We start from the raw sequence: 18,538 nt of genomic DNA, 5'->3' as shown, positions 1-18,538 counted from the left end.
TCTTTTTTTACTCTCATCTGAGGATACAAATTCTATTCCCAAAGTTTTATTGGACAGAATTCTCGTATGTTTTTTAGCAACATGTGTTTCTTGGAGACACACCAAATCAAGTTTTTGTTTTTTCAATACGTGTGCGATCTTGTTGCGTTTAGTCTTTTCATTTAAACCATTAACATTCCACGTAATTGTTTTTAAACTCATAATTAATTTTTATTATCTGCGTTTATTGAAAAATTTTCATATACTGGTTAAAATCTCTCTTATAATTGGCAGGTTAATTAGACAGATGGTTAATTGGACAGATGGTTAAGTCCCTTATAATTTGTTACATCTACTTCCTTCTTTACTCTTCCTCTTCTGGTTCTAGATGGTTTTCATTCTCCTCTGCCCCTCCACCCACTTGCTTTTTACCTCCTCGTTGTTCTTTATATTTTCTCCAGTACTTGTCAGCGTCTGCCCAGGTATTAAAACTTCTTCTTTTACCTTTGAAAAAGAAGGAAATCCCCTCTGGGAATCTCCATCTATGTACTATTGATTTCTCTTTCAGGGCATCTACCAGAGGTTTATATTTCTCTCTCTTTTTCAAGAGCCTCGGTGGAATAATTTTATGTATGATTATCTCTGCCCCTTGAATGTTTAATTTTTTCTTACTACAAGTTTGTAAGATTTGGTCTCTGATTTCCATATTTCTAAACGTGACAAGGCAGTCCCCAGGCCATTTATTCGCTCTGGCAAGGCTCGATCTGGTTCTATACACTTTCTCAATATGTTGGGCCATTTCTTGTGGGTCTAACTCCAACCAGTTTGCTAACTCCGCCGTTATTTTTTGTTGGATCTGTTCGTCCTGCTCTTCTGGTATAGATCTGAATCTTAATTCTTTCTCCCTCCTGTGCATTTCGATCATAGCAACTGCGTCCAGGACTGCCTCATGTGTGTCTCTTATTTCCGTCAATTCTTTTTTAACTTTCTCTGTTTCACTTTTCCGTTCTCTACACTCCTTTTGTGCCTTCTTAACCCCCTCCTCCAAACTTATTGCTTTGCCCTTCAATTCTTGCACAGTTTTTGTTACCTCTAGGTTTTTGCTTACTAAGTCGTTAAATTTAACCGTTAAATCAGTTACAGCTTTTGCGTTTTCATCAATTTTTGTTCCCATCATATCTATTTTCTGATCTGTTACCCCTGCTTTTTCAGTCAAATTTTCTATTTTCCTCCCCATTGTGTCTAGTTTCTGATCTGTAGTCTTGGCATTCTCCCCCATTTCCTTCCTCATGTCTAATAAATCTCTTTTCAGTCCAAGTAACAATTCTTTCATGTCCAAATTCATATCTGCGACTTGGGCTGAATTCCGTCTGAGTTGGTTGGGATTAGTAGCCAGATTACTTAGCGTTGTCTGTTTCTTGTTTGGATTAGTCATAGCAGTCTTAATTTCCTTCTGTATAAAGAATTGTCTTAATTTTTATTTCGTCTTATTTTGTTTAGTTTAGATTGTCCTTTCCAGTGCAGAAATTTTCCTGAAATTTTATTACAGAGGGCTTTATTTTCCTGTACTTCACTCTTGTAGGAGGGAATTAGGAGGTCAGTGTCTTTGAAATTCAATCTGTAGAATCTTTAAGTTCTTGCTTTGTCCTGTAGGTGGCAGCACAGTTTCACAGTTGCCTTCTCTCTATGCCTCTGTCTTCAATTGCTTCAATTGCTTCCTTCTCTTGTTACAGTATAGCCAGTATCTACAACTCTACTGTAGCCTTAAGGTAACAGAATCCCCTAAATTAATAGAATCCCATAATCTTAAAGCAACAGAGTCTAAAGGATACAATGCCTCGCGCCAGTGACTCAGCAAAATGGTTAAAGTTCAAAGCCTTTTATCGTTTTTCGTGTCTGGAGCTTCAGTCGTTTTAGTTCTTCTTATTCCCAACCAGGTTATATTAAATCATCTCTCTTTCTCCTGGGTTTTGGGGCAGTGGTCTGGGTTTTAGTCCATCAGCATTTCTATTTTCTTCCCCCTTTCAAGCCCCCTTCCGTCTAGAGGTAGTGTCCGGTATGCTTTTGATAAAACTTCTTTGTACCAGCTTGGTCGTCTTATTAGTCTCTTTACCCCTGTTTAGGAGTTCAAAGCAAGGTTTTAACCCCTGTAGTTCTTTTTTGGGCGTTAAAGTTGGTGCAAATACTCCAAATGCTTCGGGGTTGGCCCCCTCTTTTAATATGCGTTTAGTGTGTCTGCTGCCTGCTGTTCGCTATATTTATGATTGCTTTCCAGCCCGCTTCCCTTGGCACTTTCCCAAGCGCAGTCTCGTTTTTAACGCTGTTACAGGGCTAAAATCCCTGCCGCTTTACACCTTTTAAGGGTTTTTTTTCCGATAAGTTTCAGAGGGTTTCCCCCCCCTTTTTTCGATAAAGTTTCAAGCGGTTTTCCACCCACCTTTTAGACTGGGAGCGGGCAATTGGCAGGCAAGCAAGCAGCCGGTTTCTTTCAGTATCGGGGGCTGTGCCTTCGGTCCGCTCCAGAAATCAGGCTTTCTCGCCGCTGGGAGGAGATCGCCGCCGGGAGGAGGTCGCTCCCGCTAGCATCTATGGTCTTCTTCTGGACTTTTGGTCCGTTTACGAAGACCCTTCCAACGCTATGCGACTCCTTCGGGTACAGAGATCCCCCTGTCCCTTCCTAAGGGGTTTTGAAGCCTCAAAAACCCCTAAGACCCTGGTGGTGAGTGCGCGTCCCTCGGAGCTTCGACGGAGCGCGTCTGGAGCGAGTCGTGGCCAACCGGAAGTCTCCCCTCTGACTATACATAAGGGTCTGGTGACTTCTGTTTCAGTGTATCTGAAGAAGTGTGCATGGTCTCTAAGGTGCTACTGGAAGGATTTTTTAATTTTGTTCTGAAAAACAAGTTAGGCTTTTGGAAAGACTGGGTCATATAGTTGCATAAGATATTTGTGGAAACAAGGTTACTAGGCACAGCACATGTTTACATGTAATTTGGCTGCCAAAGTTTCAGAGGTCTTGCCAAATGATAACCAAGCTAATAATAACAACAACAACAACAACAACAACAACAACAACAACAACAACAACAACAACAACAACAATATCCTGCCTATCTGGCTGGATTTCCCCTGCCAGTCTGGGAGGCTCACATCATTTATCAGAACATACTAAAACATCAAACATTGAAAACTTCCCAATACAGGGCTGCCTTCAGATGTTCTCTAAAAGCCGGATAGTTGTTTATTTCCTTGACATCTGAAGGCAGGGTGTTCCACAGGGAGGGCGCCACTACCAAGAAAGCCCTCTGCCTGGTTCCCTGTAACCTCGCTTCTCACAGTAATAATAATAACAATATTTTTTATTATTTATACATAAATGTATAAATGAACAAAATTGGGCAAGTTAAAATTGGACCTCGGTCAGAATCCATTTCCTCAAGAACAGAAGTAATTGCAGATTATAACCTCTATGGAAATCAATTATTGAATAAGGAAAACAACATAAAGAGTAAATTGCCTCCATAAAAGTGTGTGTGTGTGAGAGAGAGAAAACAGATAACTGGCACTGCATTGCAGGCAAAGACTGCAAGCACCATAACACACATCAATCCCTAATGCTTCAGCGAAAGAAATCCTGTTAAAAGAATGAACAGTGCTATAGTCATTCATCATTGGCTGCAAAATGCTGTTGCTGAACCACTTAACCCATAGATTCAACCTGCTGTAGCAACTGAAATGTAACTGGGTGTCTGCAAGTAATGTATATTTGATTGCATAACTCATCTTCATTGGAAATGATGGTTGAAAAAGCAGTTAAGAGAAGTATTTCCAAACAGAAAAATAAATAAATGACAGCTTCATGATCATTCCTGGCCGGGGGGCGTTTAAAAAGATTAGCAAGAAATTGGTATGCTTAGCATCCGTGAGGGCTCAATCCAATATACAAGTCAGGATCTATTTGCGTCAAGAAGGCCAGTGCCTTCTAAACATATCAGTGCAGCTGGGATAGAAGGGAAATGGCCAGAAGCAGAATATTCGCTATAAAATGTGATTCTCTCCTGTGAGCAAGTAACTGGAGCATTAGCAGAGCTCAATTCAAGTCAGACCAAAACAAGGCTAACCCCAAAAACATGTTTCCAGTGACAGGGTGTGAATCTTCATCACCTGACACCACAATGATTCATAGTCCATTTGAACATGTGCCAGGTATGTTCCCTTGAGAACGCGAGGAGGCCCATTTGCGTGTGAGAATCTTGTTCTCCCAACGAAATATTTAAATTTGAGGTTTTTAAGTAGAGTCTCAAGAGCTTCAACAGTGTTCTCGAAGCTACCAACATGAGTCTGACCAAACTACGGGAGGCAGTGGAAGACAGGAGTGCCTGGCGTGCTCTGGTCCATGGGGTCACAAAGAGTCGGACACGACTAAACAACAACAACAATGTAGAGCCTCCCTTCCCAGCTGAGGGATCCCCACCCCCTCCTGCCTGCACGCAAGTAGGAATGGGATTGGGGCTGCTCTGATGGGAAGGGAGGCATCACACTGCCCGAGCCTCACCACCGCCGCTCTCGGCCCTCCTCTACCTTACATGCCTGACCCACCGTGCACCGCTTCCCCACCACCACCAAAGAACCAACAACTCAGGGGCTGCCCAGGCTCATGAAGAAAGAAGATAGAAGCCTCAGAGGATGGGGAAACATGGTGGTTGAGGTCAAGGTGGCGGCCGCCCCTCTGCCACCGCCATCACTGCAGCATCAACGTCCCAAACGTTATTTATTTATTTATTTATTTATTTATTCATTCATTTAGTCCCCAGATTCATTGAAAAAAATCTGGTAACCTTATCCTAGTACTGTCCTGAGGAGGACAGTATAGATTTGGAACAGTGGTTTGCAGAGGGACATAGTTCAGAAGGCAGAAGTTGGGAAATACTGGATGAGGAACAGTCTTTTCCCCAAGTATATACCGTAACTTTGATATATACTTCCAGTAAGCACTGAAGGTTTTACTGGTGTCTTTAGAGAAAGTAGAATTACAACAAGGCAGAGAGAGAGAGAGAGAGAGAGAGAGAGAGAGAGAGAGAGAGAGAGAGAGAGAATATACTGTATTTATATGGAGTGTCCTTCAGATTCTCTTCTCTTCTCGAAATCTCCAATAAATCTTCCCTCTGGAATAGCCATTCTTTTCCCTGGTCCTCTTTCTTACTATGAAGCGATTAGACAGAAGTTTACCAGATTAAAACTGTCCGCTCATTAATGCCATCAATGGGCAGAACAATCCCAATTTACTAAGAGCATTCCGGTAAACAATAAAATAACCACAGTACTGATTCACAAACATGAATCACACATCCCCGCACACATTCATTCTCAAAAGAAGGATCACCATTTCACACTTTTCACAAGCTTGCCATGTCAAGTATTCCACAACCCTCAGGCCACCATGAGAAATCCAAGGGTCTCCAACACCTCGCCACTGTTTCTTGCCCCCTTAGTAACTGTTACCTCACTTTGCCTAATGGTTGAGCTAGCAGTGGGGAGAAGACATCATCCCTCGGGCAGAGGGGAGGACAGGGGCTTAGTGTACAAATTTGTGGTTGTCCCCCACGACCAACATTTGTGGTCGATGATTTCATCTTTGCTTGCAGAACCCGTCACGGCAAATGCTATCACGGTTTTCTAGTTCTTTGCTTAATTTTCATCAGCTTGTCTTACGGAAGACCACTGCTCTTTGTCGTGATCAGTTTAATCACATGTATATAAATCATTTAAATTTGTGGTGTGGATTTGACCCATTTCCATTACAGTTGGGCTACAATAAAATCTCTGAGAGCATCACGCTGAGCTTTTTCCTTGCTCAAATGCATGCGCCAGCAATATTCCTTTTCCTGAAACAATCCTTTTGTAGGAATATCTCTAAAGGGTGCATGGAATGCATGCACTTGGTTTTGTTTTTATGGGGTTTTACTCCAGTACTGGAAAATGGTCTCCTTTTTTATGGTTTGGTGAAAGCTGATTAATGCACACTTTCCAGATTAATATTGGAGTATTATAGTGAATAACTTGGCCAATTTGTAAACTTTGATTTTTCTCTCTCTGTTGAGTTATAATGCTCTAACAGAGAGAAATGCTTGTAAAAATTAGCAATGTACCTAGAGTGAAAAGAACTTCCTCATACATCCGAGAGACTGTACCTTTTGGTACAGCATTAAACCTAAAATTTGTTTTTAATATTTTGACCAGTGAAATGTGGCTGCTTCTTCTAGTATAACTCTGCAAATTGTTTCCCTGCACCAGAAACAAATGTGAGTTAAATCTGGTTACAATTTATTGAGGATGTGTAGGAGCATCCTATTTCAAAATTATTATTATTATTATTATTATTATTATTATTATTATTATTATTATTAACAATTGTATACTGTCAGGGAATTGTTGTGGCTACTCTTGTGTAAAGACGCTCCAGTCCGCTCTGTCTTTAAGAGGTTTATTGTGCATACTATTTACAGTGCAGAGACATCAGAAAACATGACTGCCTAGTCTGATTCAGAACCCGGCAATGGCGCTTGTCTGCTTTTGCGCCAGCATAATAGTATGGGGACCGCAAAACGCCGCCCCCTTGCCCTACGTCTGGGTGCATGACCCAACGTGGGCACCGGAAGGGGCTGCGTTCCTTCTCCTGTCCTTTGGCTGGAGCGTTGCAGAGGCTCCGACACCTCGCTGCGCTGTCCTTCCTCCTCTGGCCAGCTGGTTCGGTGCCGAGGTTCTGACACATCGGAGAGCCCTCTCTCCACTCCGCTCCATTCCTCATTCCCTCCTCCTGACCCGCTGCTAGCGCTGTCACTGGGCAAAGTGCTGGTCAGGATGACTGGGGGAGGGTCCCTGTAAGGATTCCCTTCTGACATATACATATCCTTCGTCTGAAGATAAGAGGGTGACTCACTGCATAAAAATACAAAATGAGAACACAAGAATACATAATGAAACAAAAGCAAGAATAAAAACAAATCAATAACCCCCTCCCCACAAATACATTTAAAGGGTCACAGAATGTTAACCAGCCCAAGCCTGGGTTGAATAGAAACGTTTTTGCAGATGACCACAGTGCCTGGAAACAGGGGCAAAGGAAGGGGGTGGGGGCAGGCCGCCCCGGGTGTCACCACTCAGGGGTGTGACAAAATGCCAGGCGACACTCACTGTGGGGCCTGGGAGTGACACACTGTCCAACCATCTCGTCCTCTGTCGTCCCCTTCTCCTTGTGCCCTCCATCTTTCCCAACATCAGGGTCTTTTCCAGGGAGTCTTCTCTTCTCATGAGGTGGCCAAAGTATTGGAGCCTCAGCTTCACAATCTGTCCTTCCAGTGAGCACTCAGGGCTGATTTCCTTCAGAATGAATAGGTTTGATCTTCTTGCAGTCCATGGGACTCTCAAGAGTCTCCTCCAGCGCCATAATTCAAAAGCATCAATTCTTTGGCGATCAGCCTTCCTTATGGTCCAGCTCTTCCTGTTTATGTCGTGTGTGTGTGTGTGTGTGTGTGTGTGTGTGTGTGCATAAAATGATTTTAAAACTTACTGATGATGTTGAAAATGAAACCTGAAAGAAAATTGTGTGGGAAATAATGGCAGCTTGGAAGGGGGATGTTTAGGCTGTTCTCTATCTTGCCACATTTTTGGATCTTCTTATTTCAATAAAACTGCCATGCTAGTTCTGCCCAGTGTCTGTCTCTCGACTTCACTGGAAGGCAGTATCAGAAACTGTTGGGTTGGGGGGGGGACATTGTCTGGGATCTACCTCATGCTGCTGCCCAATGAATGGACTGTACGAAGAACATGACATTTTAATTGATGTGTGGATTCCTAGAGCTCTCCAGGCAATCTGTTGTTCCATGCAGTTGTGCAACCCCTGACGCTCTGAGTTATAATTCCATCTGAGCTTTTTTGCGACCTCAGAGTTTTGTTTAGCTGTTGCTGATTCAGTATATAAATTATGTAACTGAATCAATGGCTCCCATTACTTGTAAAGCATCGATTCCTCCTTCCCTGGCACCCCACCCCTCCTCCCTCAGATAATTTGAAGGGAAGGAATTCCTCAGAGGAGCAGGTGAGAAATGAAGCTGAGTGAAAATTCTGCTGCCCTCAGCTTCTCGCATGCCACACTTCAATAACACATTGTCTTCGTTCACAGAGATGTTGAAAAGGGATCAGTACGGGGCAAGTAATCACTTTGCTCTGTCAGGAAGTTCTGATTTGGAAAGAACTCCACAATGTGGCATTGACCCCATTTTTGTCAAGCCCTGTCAAATTCTCCGCCATCACAGAGGTTGTGTCAGGGACCGTGCTGAGGAGGGCTGCACTGAGGAGGAATGGTGGGAGCCTCCCCCTGCTCTGGATCCTGAATCTTCCCAGGAGCAGGAGGACAGTATAGATTTGGAGCAACGGTTTGCAGAGGGACATAGTTCAGAAGGCAGAAGCTGGGAAATACTGGATGGGGAACAGCTAGGAAAAGAAACACTGGGAGATTCAGTCTCTGGAAAGCACCCAAAGTCACAGAGAGCTCAGAAGGTGGCAGAACAGAAAGCACAGAGGGTACAAACTCAGATTACAAAACGTAAACATAACATAGATTAATAGGGACGTAAGGATGTGGGATCCTTAACTGGGAGCACCGCCATTTCTAGGAGGTGTGTTCTTTGTTCTCTCGCTGTGATTATTAAAGTTTCTAACTGGTAAGAAGACTCCTTTTCCTTTGTTCTGCTTATCTACTGCTGAAGTAGGGAGGAAGCCGATTCCCTGAAGCCTGACAGGTTGGGTTGATAGCAATGAAAGGCAGGACCCTCTTTTGCAACCATGGCAAAGGGCGACGGTTGGCGAGAATGTTCTGTTGCTCCAACCCTCTGATATTGGCACAGATCTTCCGTACCGGTTTGATTAGACAGCTACTTAGAAAGGAGCTTTGTTGTAGACAGGGTGCCAAGTTGAATAAAATATTGGGGGGAGCCCAGGTAAGCCCCACCCTGCACAATTAATCACATGACACGGTGCACACACATAATTTGAATGGCAATGCCCATCAACTTTGGGTGGCCCGGCCCCCTCAAATATTTTATGGGGGGGTGAAGACCCTTCAGCCCTTCAGAGTTGGCTCCTGTGGTCGTGGATCACTTGCAGCTGACATAACCCAGTTTTTCACCAATAAAGAACTAAAAAAAAATCTCAGGACTCAGCTATACAGCTGCAAATCAAATGTTTTAAAGTGTGTTTTAAGTGCAGTATACAACATGCCACTGGATGGCGATGGTGAGCCTTATGGGAAATTCAATGTGTTTTTTAAAACACTATTTTTTAAAAGCATTTTCAGAACGTTTTTAATATGTGTGTAGAGCCCACCCAAGTTGCTTGCCCTCATCGGTTTTGGTGCAGGTCTTGACAGCCTCCCAGAATGCCTCCTGCTTGCCATCTCCATTTTCAGAGCTCTGACACTGGAGGGACCATGGAGGAGCCATCGAAGGTCAAGTCTCCTTTTCAGAGGGTGAACATCTATCTCTCTACTCTCAGAAAGGGAGATCTGAATAATCCTTTGACACCTGGGATGCTTCCCCGGCGACCATAGGATTGCAGCCTCAGGTCACATTTAAGCCATATGTTTAAAGTACTCTTACGGTACTTTTAACAGTTACAGCTTTCCCTATAGAATCCCGGGAACTATAGTTTGTTAATGGCGCTGGGATTTGTAGCTCTGTAAGGGGGTCTCAAAACAACTCTCTGTACCCTTAAATTTCCAAGATTCTTTAGGGAAAAGTTTCAATTTGCTGTGGTTGTGATTAAGATTTATATACCGCCCTTCTTCATACGATTTCAGGGTTGTTCACACTGTAAGAGTGTTTTAAATGTATGGTATGACTGTGACATTAGGGACCCAGGTGGCGCTGTGGTTAAACCACTGAGCCTAGGGCTTGCTGATCAGAAGGTTGGCGGTTCGAATCCCTGTGACGGGGTGAGCTCCCGTTGCTTGGTCCCAGCTCCTACCAACCTAGCAGTTCGAAAGCACATCAAAATGCAAGTAGATAAATAGGAACCACTACAGCGGGAAGGTAAACGGCGTTTCCATGTGCTGCTCTGGTTTGCCAGAAGCGGCTTTGTCATGCTGGCCACATGACCTGGAAGCTATACGCCGGCTCCCTCGGCCAATAATGCGAGATGAGCGCGCAACCCCAGAGTCGGTCACGACTGGACCTAATGGTCAGGGGGTCCCTTTACCTTTACCTATGACTGTGACATTAGTGGTTTTCCCATCGATTGTTGAAGTTTTGCCTCAGCTTCTTTCCTTTTATTGATTTCTCCTTTGATTTTAATGTTCTCATTTTAATTTTTTGTTACTTAACGGGACGTTCTTTTGGTTTCGTTCTGTTGCGCAAATTGTTTCGCAGATCCTCGTTGGGGCTGGAAAAGGCCATATAAAAAGTTTTTCGTAAATAAAGGCATGCATGTATTACAAAGTACTCTCGTTCACTGAACGAGAGACTCCACGGGCTCTGTTGCCACCTGTCCTTTCCAAGTTCCCTCAACCTCGATGTTTTTGCATGACACAGAAGGAAAGACTGTTATATAACCTGCAAGTCATCTTGGGGCTCTGGGAGCACAAATGAATAATGGAGTGCCTTTCTATTCTTGTGGCATATTATGTGCCTGGCTCAGAAACATTTGCATAGAATATCGTGGTGGACGGCTGTTGTTTTTCTAAAAAGTACTTTCTGGGGTGACACAGATGCAAAGGAAGTGGGGGCTCCTGCACCTTGAATAGTAGTGTAGCAGAGGAAATTGTCTTCTACATCTGATGAAATGTCTTATTCTACACAACTAACAAAGGTGCAGGAGCACCTGCTAGGCTTTTGCAACTGGCTGCCCCAGGGGCGTAGCGAGGCACCGCGACACCCGGGGCAGAAAATTGTCATGCCCCCAGGGGGCCCAGCGTCGCTACATAACGACGCATGCATCGCTATGTAGAGGGGGGTCGCAACCCCCCCGTCGAATTCAAAACGGAGCCTGGACGCTCCGTTTAGGCCCTGTTTAGAAGTCGCAGGGGGGGGCATGATCCTCCTCAATCTAGCATGCATGTGCTAGGTAGAGGGGGATCGCACGCCCCTGCGACTTCTAAACGGAGCCTAAATGGAGCGTCCAGGCTCCAGGTAGATAGGCCACTGGCGCGGTGCGCCCGCCGCATCCCCTCTATGTTGTACGCGTGCGCAGCATCCCGCAGCACATGCGTGCTAGGTAGAGGGGGATCTAAACGGAGCATCGATTGCGGGGCGGGGGCACGGCCCCGAGTGACACCCCCTGCAGGGCGGTGCCCGGGGCAGACCATCCCCCCCGCTTGCTCCGCCCCTGGGCTACCCTAGAAGACACTAACATTCATTTAGAAAAGTTCTCACTTCCCGCCTCCCTGCTCCAAAAAATTCCTCCCTTAGTGTGAGGATAAAACTTCCTCCTCCTCCTCCTCCTCCTCCTCCTCCACCACCTCTTCTTCTTCTTCTTCTTCTTCTTCTTCTTCTTCTTCTTCTTCTCCTTCTCCTTCTCCTTCTCCTTCTCCTCCTTCTTCTTCTTCTTCTTCTTCTTCTTCTTCTTCTTCTTCTTCTTCTTCTTCTTCTTCTTCTTCTTCTTCTTCTTCTTCTTCTTCTTCTTCTTCTTCTTCTTCTTCTTCTTTCCATCTGACTAGGTTGCCTCAGCCCCTGAGGTTAATTACGTAGTTTGGCCTTCTTCTTTTTATTATTTAAAGCACTTCCAAACTGCTCAATATTCTTCTGATTATTTATCCTGCCTGGACTATTACTGGACTATTACCATCTCTAAGCCACTTGGTGTCCACAGAAGCCTTTCTTGGTGCCATGGAAGGAACCGTAACGTCCATATTCCCATCTTTCATTAGGGCGGAAAGCACATTTCCAGCATTTTTGCGAGAGGAGGAGCTGGGTATATCTTAATGTGTGGTTTGTGTATTTGTGGTCTGTGTGTGAGAGAGAGGGAGAGATGAACTTGGGCAGACAGAGGGGAAGAGAGTCATATGCAACGTACTTGTAAGTTCTTTTCTAATGCTTAATGTTTTATTATGTTTTTACACATGTTGCAAGCTGTCCAGAGTAGCTGGGGCAACCCAGTCAGTTGGACAGGGTATGAATAATAAAATTGTTGTTGTTATTTTTGTTGTTGTTGAACAGGACATCCCTCTTTTCATCAGAGAAATGTTGGCGGGTATGGCACAAGTCCCCCCAAAACAAGGGGTGGGGGTGGGGGATTGTTGTTGTTGTTTAGTCGTTTAGTCGTGTCCGACTCTTCGTGACCCCATGGACCATAGCACGCCAGACACTCCTGTCTTGCACTGCCTCCCGCAGTTTGGTCAAACTCATGTTCGTAGCTTCGAGAACACTGTCCAACCATCTTGTCCTCTGTCGTCCCCTTCTCCTCTGTCGTCCCCTTCTCAATCTTTCCCAACATCAGGGTCTTTTCCAAGGATTCTTCTCTTCTCATGAGGTGGCCAAAGTATTGGAGCCTCAGCTTCACGATCTGTCCTTCCAGGGAGCACTCAGGGCTGATTTCCTTCAGAATGGATAGGTTTGATCTTCTTGCAGTCCATGGGACTCTCAAGAGTCTCCTCCAGCACCATAATTCAAAAGCATCAATTCTTTGGCGATCAGCCTTCTTTATGGTCCAGCTCTCACTTCCATACATCACTACTGGGAAAACCATAGCTTTAACTATACGGACCTTTGTCGGCAAGGTGATGTCTCTGCTTTTTAAGATGCTGTCTAGGTTTGTCATTGCTTTTCTCCCAAGAAGCAGGCGTCTTTTAATTTCGTGACTGCTGTCACCATCTGCAGTGATCAAAGAGCCCAAGAAAGTAAAATCTCTCACTGCCTCCAGTGAGGGGGATAGGATAGGGCAACTGTAGTTCACAACAGCTTGCACCTTGATAAATTTGTTAATGTAAGAGCTTAAGAAAAACCTAGTGGATCAGGCCAATGGCCTATCTAGTCCAGCATCCTGTTCTCACAATGGCCAACCTGATGACTGTGGAAAACCTGCAAGCAGGATTCAAACGCAAGAGCACTCTCGCCTCCAGTGGTTTCCAGCACCTGGTATTCTGAAACCTTCCTGCCTCCGAACGTGGAGAACTGTGTCCTCCGCGGATTTGTCTATCCCTCTTTTAGTTGGGGGCCATCGCTGCCTCCTGTGGCAGTGAGTTCCATAGTTTAACCGTATAAGGTATGGCAAGACTCTTAAATCTGCTGCAGCAAAAACAATAAGCATTTGTACTCCTCTGGAGAGCGGGGCTTACTCCCAGGGAAGGAGGTTTAGGAATGGAGCCCAAACCCAAGAAAATCAGCATGAAACGATCTGTGGATCTGTGGCTAATGTGGCTGAAAACAAACATTTCTTAATTTGTGGTGCTGTCCAAAAGCCTAATATATTTGCTTCGAGCTGCTGTGATCTAATACAGGACAGACTCCATCTCCCCACCCCAGCCAAAAATTAAAAGCCAGGTCTTTATTTTCCTCCTGGAAGCAAACTGCTTGTTTTAAATTGTTTGTGTCGCACCAAACTTTCAGCCTCAGTCTCTCATATGATTTCACCCAAGCATGCTTGCTTTTCATTGACAGACGCCTCAGTCACTTGAAGTGAAATTTTATAGTGAATAGGTCTAAACAGAGGCGAGAAATCAATGCAGCTTGTTGTCAAATCAACATTGTCACAAAGTCTTTGGCGGCCGTTTCCTGTAATAAAACCTCAATATGAGAAGGGTGTGGGCTCGGTAAGGCAGCTTCACAGTCTAAATGCTTTGCTTCATTGCTTAACTGCATTTCTTGTTTTCCTCCAAAAAATCTTGCTTCTCTGTATTTGAATGTTTTTTGGGAATGTCTTATGATTATTTATCATGCCTGGACTATTACTCACCTCAGTTGGGGCTGGATGCCCTCAGCTAATAGTCAGGGGCGTACAAAGTGCGGGGCGGAGGGTTCGGTTTGCCCCAGGTGCCACTCAGGGGGGTGACAAGATGGCCCCTCCCCCCAGCTGTAGAGCGGCCGAGGGCGTGCGCAGTGAGTATGGGCGCCGCTCACACAACATCCGTATGGGTTGTCGTGCCCTCGTGCCGTCCATACGGGCATCCGTACGGGCTGCCTCTCGCACTGTGATCGTAGGGGCTGCCACACGTGCAGAGTCCGTAACGGATGCCACACATGCACTGTCTGTTCAGACGTCACACATGCGTCACTGGGCAGTTTGTCCCGCCCCGGGCGCCGGAGAGGGTTCCTCTGCCGCTGCTAATAGTATCGAACTTCCAGCCTTTGGGAAAGACAACTTTGGAAGACTCCTACCACTTGATCCTAGACTTTCAGGAGCAAATCATTCTGACTCCAGTGACAGTTACTCCCAAGTAAATATGCCTGGGATTATTAGTGAAGTCATTAAATAACACAGAGTACAGAAGGGGGGGGGAGAGAGAGAGAGAGATATCCTGGCGACACTTTGCTGAGGAAAATGAACAAAAACTGTGTATAATTTGAGGGGGAAGGAGCAGATAGCCTATGGTTCTTTAGTCAGGTCTTATTAAGAGCAGGGTTACATTCTGAGCACTGCTTTCTCCATTCCAGAGTGATAGCTTTCTACTAGAAAGAGCAGATTTATTCCAGCAAAGCTGCAATCGATCTCTCCAAGCGGCAGCAGAAAACCCAGCAGCCCTAGGAGAGAGAGAAAAGGGGCCCTTTGTTTGTTAGTGTTTTTTCCCTTTCCTTCTCTGAAAACGAATTTGCAGATTAGAGTCTTTCAGCCATCTGCTCCATAAATGATGCCGCTTCTTGATGAGGCTTTTGTGTGAGGCTGGAAAGTGAAAAGGAGTGAGAAACATCAACTTGCAGAAGCAGTAAGACAGCCTAGTATGTTGAGTATCTTGCTGTATGTACATATGCCACCAATGAATGTCATTGAGTGAAGGATCTGGGGAGGTCTATAACACACACTGCCCACAGAGGGGGAGGAGAATTATACTTTTGAAGCAAAATCCCTGGTCACAGAAGAGGATGTTGCTATCGTTCCTTTCTTTTCTTCTTCTTCTCGTACAACCTTTTTTTGAATTTTCAGATTTTACAAATTCTTTTAAACAACACTTAGAACAAATCTCTCATATCCATCCCTTCCATGGTATTCTTTTCTTACTCTGTATAAAGCTGCTATATTACTTATACTTTACGCATTATATACCTTAATTCGAATTTATTAAACTACCAATTCCAATCTGTTGCTGTACTTCATATCCTGCATACATTTTAATATAACCATGCATGGGCATAGCCGGGGGGGGGGGGCTACGCCCATGTAACCATAATTCACCCCCCCCCAATATTCCACAAAATATTTCCATTCTTCAAGAACTTTTCCCTCATTTCTTTTTTTTTCCTGTTTAGCCATCTCAGCATACAGATTCCAATATCTTCATAGTACTGTAGCTACTTCCTACAGCAGTGGTTCAGGGATTAGGGATCCGGGGGCGCACCCAGGGGGTCTTCAGCCTCATCCCTTGCCTCCCCCCAAAAAACCCCTATTTTTGTCATTTCTGCATGGTAATATCTCAAATTTCATAGTCTGTTTTAGCGCTGTGCGATTTTTCAATATATTGGCCAAAATTGGGGGCCACTCATTTGTGGGGACCCGTATCAGCCAGGAAACAAGAGTTGGAGTCAAGGAAATTTCAGAGTTGGGTGGTGGAGGACTGGAGAAAGAGGCAAGTCAGGCAAGTGAAGGGCCAGGTGCTTCTTCACCCTCTTGTCAGGAATGAGCCAGCTCCAAGCGAAGGTTTGCAGCCAACTGCAGAAAGCAGCCAGGAACAGAGAGACTTAGCCAGGCAGGGAAGAGCCGGCAGCTATAGACTTTGGCTCTTCCTGACCTTGACGGGCAGGCTGATAAGGCAGAGGCTGAGAGCAGGCTAGAACACAGCCAAAGCTTGCAGGAAGCACAAAAAAGGCGTGAACAGTCTCAGAGATAGCCTCAGAATGGCAAGAGGTTGAAGCTGATCCACTAAGTCCAAAGAGTCAGTGAATGGGAGGGCTGCTAGATAGGAAGCAAAACAAGAGACATAAGGATTGTAAGTTCAATATCTTCTGTTGACGCCGGAAGAAGTCTTCAGAAGGGTCATCTTGAGTAATGATGCCAAAGGCTTTGTTAGAGCCGTCCGGAGCTATCTGTTTGTTTTTGCAATACATCCTCCTTTTTAATTATCTACACTCCTGACACTTCTCCTGCATCACTGACTCCCAGAACCAGAAGGATGAGCAGAGGAAGCTTTCATGCAGGCATAGTTTCTGGCTACATGTGCGCAGCCTGCACATAAACTGGTAGAGGGAGAGTGGTCCCCAGTTGCTGCAACTGGTCCATTCAATGCAGACATCGGAAGGTGCTTGTAGGTATTTGGAGCCGTAGACACAACTATAAGTTCCAGCTTTGACAATAAAGAGCTAACTGTCTGCCATGTGCATTTCCTTGACATTAGCCTAGGAATGGGAAACCTGTAACCTCATATAAAGTGCACTGTGGGGCAAGGAGACTGAGGGTATGTTCTATCATATGTGGGGGACCTGTGAAAGGGTAAAAGAGTATTGGGAAATAATCCATAATGAATTGGGGGGGGATGTTTAAAAGTGCAGACATCGGAAGGTGCTTGTAGGTATTTGGAGCCGTAGACACAACTATAAGTTCCAGCTTTGACAATAAAGAGCTAACTGTCTGCCATGTGCATTTCCTTGACATTAGCCTAGGAATGGGAAACCTGTAACCTCATATAAAGTGCACTGTGGGGCAAGGAGACTGAGGGTATGTTCTATCATATGTGGGGGACCTGTGAAAGGGTAAAAGAGTATTGGGAAATAATCCATAATGAATTGGGGGGGGGAATGTTTAAAAGTGCTTTTCAAAAACAAAAACCACCACACCCCCGAGTCCTTTTTGTTGGAGATAATTCAGACAGACATTCCCAGGTGTCAAAAAAAGGTTATTCATGTATGCTACCACTGCGGGCCGTGTTTTGTTAGCCGAAAAATGGAAATAGAGCAAAGTCCCAACTAAAGAAGAATAGCAACTTAAACGAATGGAATATGCACAGCTTGCAGGCTTAACTTATAGAATAAGAGAACAAGTAGAACATACGTTTAAAGAATATTGGAAGATGTTTATTGAGTATATGGAGGGAAATTGTGTTTATTTGAGAATGTGGGCAGCGTTAAGATAAATTCAACAGTGCAAATCAGTTTTGATGGATGGAATAATGGAATATTGAATGGTTAAGTTTATATAAAATATGCAGGGATTTATGTTTTGCAAAATGAACCACGGAAAGAGAAGAAGGGAAGCCATTAATATTTTAAGGTTGTTTGAATGAATACTCTAAAATGTAAAACAGAAAGTTTAATAAAGATTATAGGGAGGAGGGAGTGCACTGCGGTGATAAGTCTTGGGGTTACCAGTGAATGGACATCCGTGGGCAGGAATCTGACCATGAAGAAGCAGGAGGGACACTATCAGCCTGCTCAACTGAACTCTGAAATATGCAAAGAAACCACAAAGGGAGCAAAAAAAGTAAAGAACCCAACAACTCATTGATGGGAACTGCATGTTCTCAGTCTCCAGGAGCCACAGAACGCCAAGTGTCAGTTGCGAAAGAATACACAACAAATCTTTCGAGCCCCTAAGATCAGAGTATTCCAGAGGAGATAATGGATAGAGGACTGCCTGGATCCCTGAAATTGAGAACTTCTGTTATTGTAAAATAAAAAAATTCCTTCTTTTTTTTTATTTTGCTTCGACTCAGACCAACACGGCTACCTACCTGTAACTAGAATTCTATTATTGTGTTACAGATCCAACTTTTAATCATCTTTCCCCCACCTCTCACTGGTGTGAAGGAAGGATCATGCAGAATACTATTTCCATAACGACAATCATCATCATCATCCCCAGACTTTTTATGAGTGGTAGAATTTTGCAGGGACAATTTATTACAGTGGCCAAGATATTAAAATGGTCCAAAATCAGGCATACATGAAAAGTTTCCTAAAGCACATGAGATCACTCAGGTATTTGCACTCAAGGCTGACTGAACATTCTAATCCGTCTCCCGGAAAGAAGAACGGAGAGTTGTATTTATTTAATGGGGAAACCTAATGAGCCAGTGCCATACACTGACACCTCCATTTTGAAATAGACCTAGATATATTACATTAGTCCTGACTTACACACAGAGAGAGAGGCAGGGGAGGGGTGGGGAGACCGAGAAATCCTCTGAAGGTGACTTGAGAAGCCAATATACCAGTTTCCATATAATTTCACCAGTAGCTGCTCAGCACTCTCCTTTGAAAAGGTAATTCCACGAAGCTCCTGATTCCTTTATCTTCCCATTCACAGATCATTGTATACCACTTATGGGCTCAGAGACAACATGCCTCTAAATCAGGGGTCCCCAAACCAAGGCCCGGGAGCTGGATCCGGCCCAATCGCCTTCTAAATCCGGCCCACGGACGGTCCG

The sequence above is a fragment of the Zootoca vivipara genome, chromosome 3 (genome assembly GCF_965207765.1).
Source record: "Zootoca vivipara chromosome 3, rZooViv2.hap1.1, whole genome shotgun sequence".
NCBI classification, from domain to species: domain Eukaryota; kingdom Metazoa; phylum Chordata; class Lepidosauria; order Squamata; family Lacertidae; genus Zootoca; species Zootoca vivipara.
The sequence above is the reverse complement of the archived record's forward strand: the minus strand, read 5'-3'. Positions refer to the sequence as shown.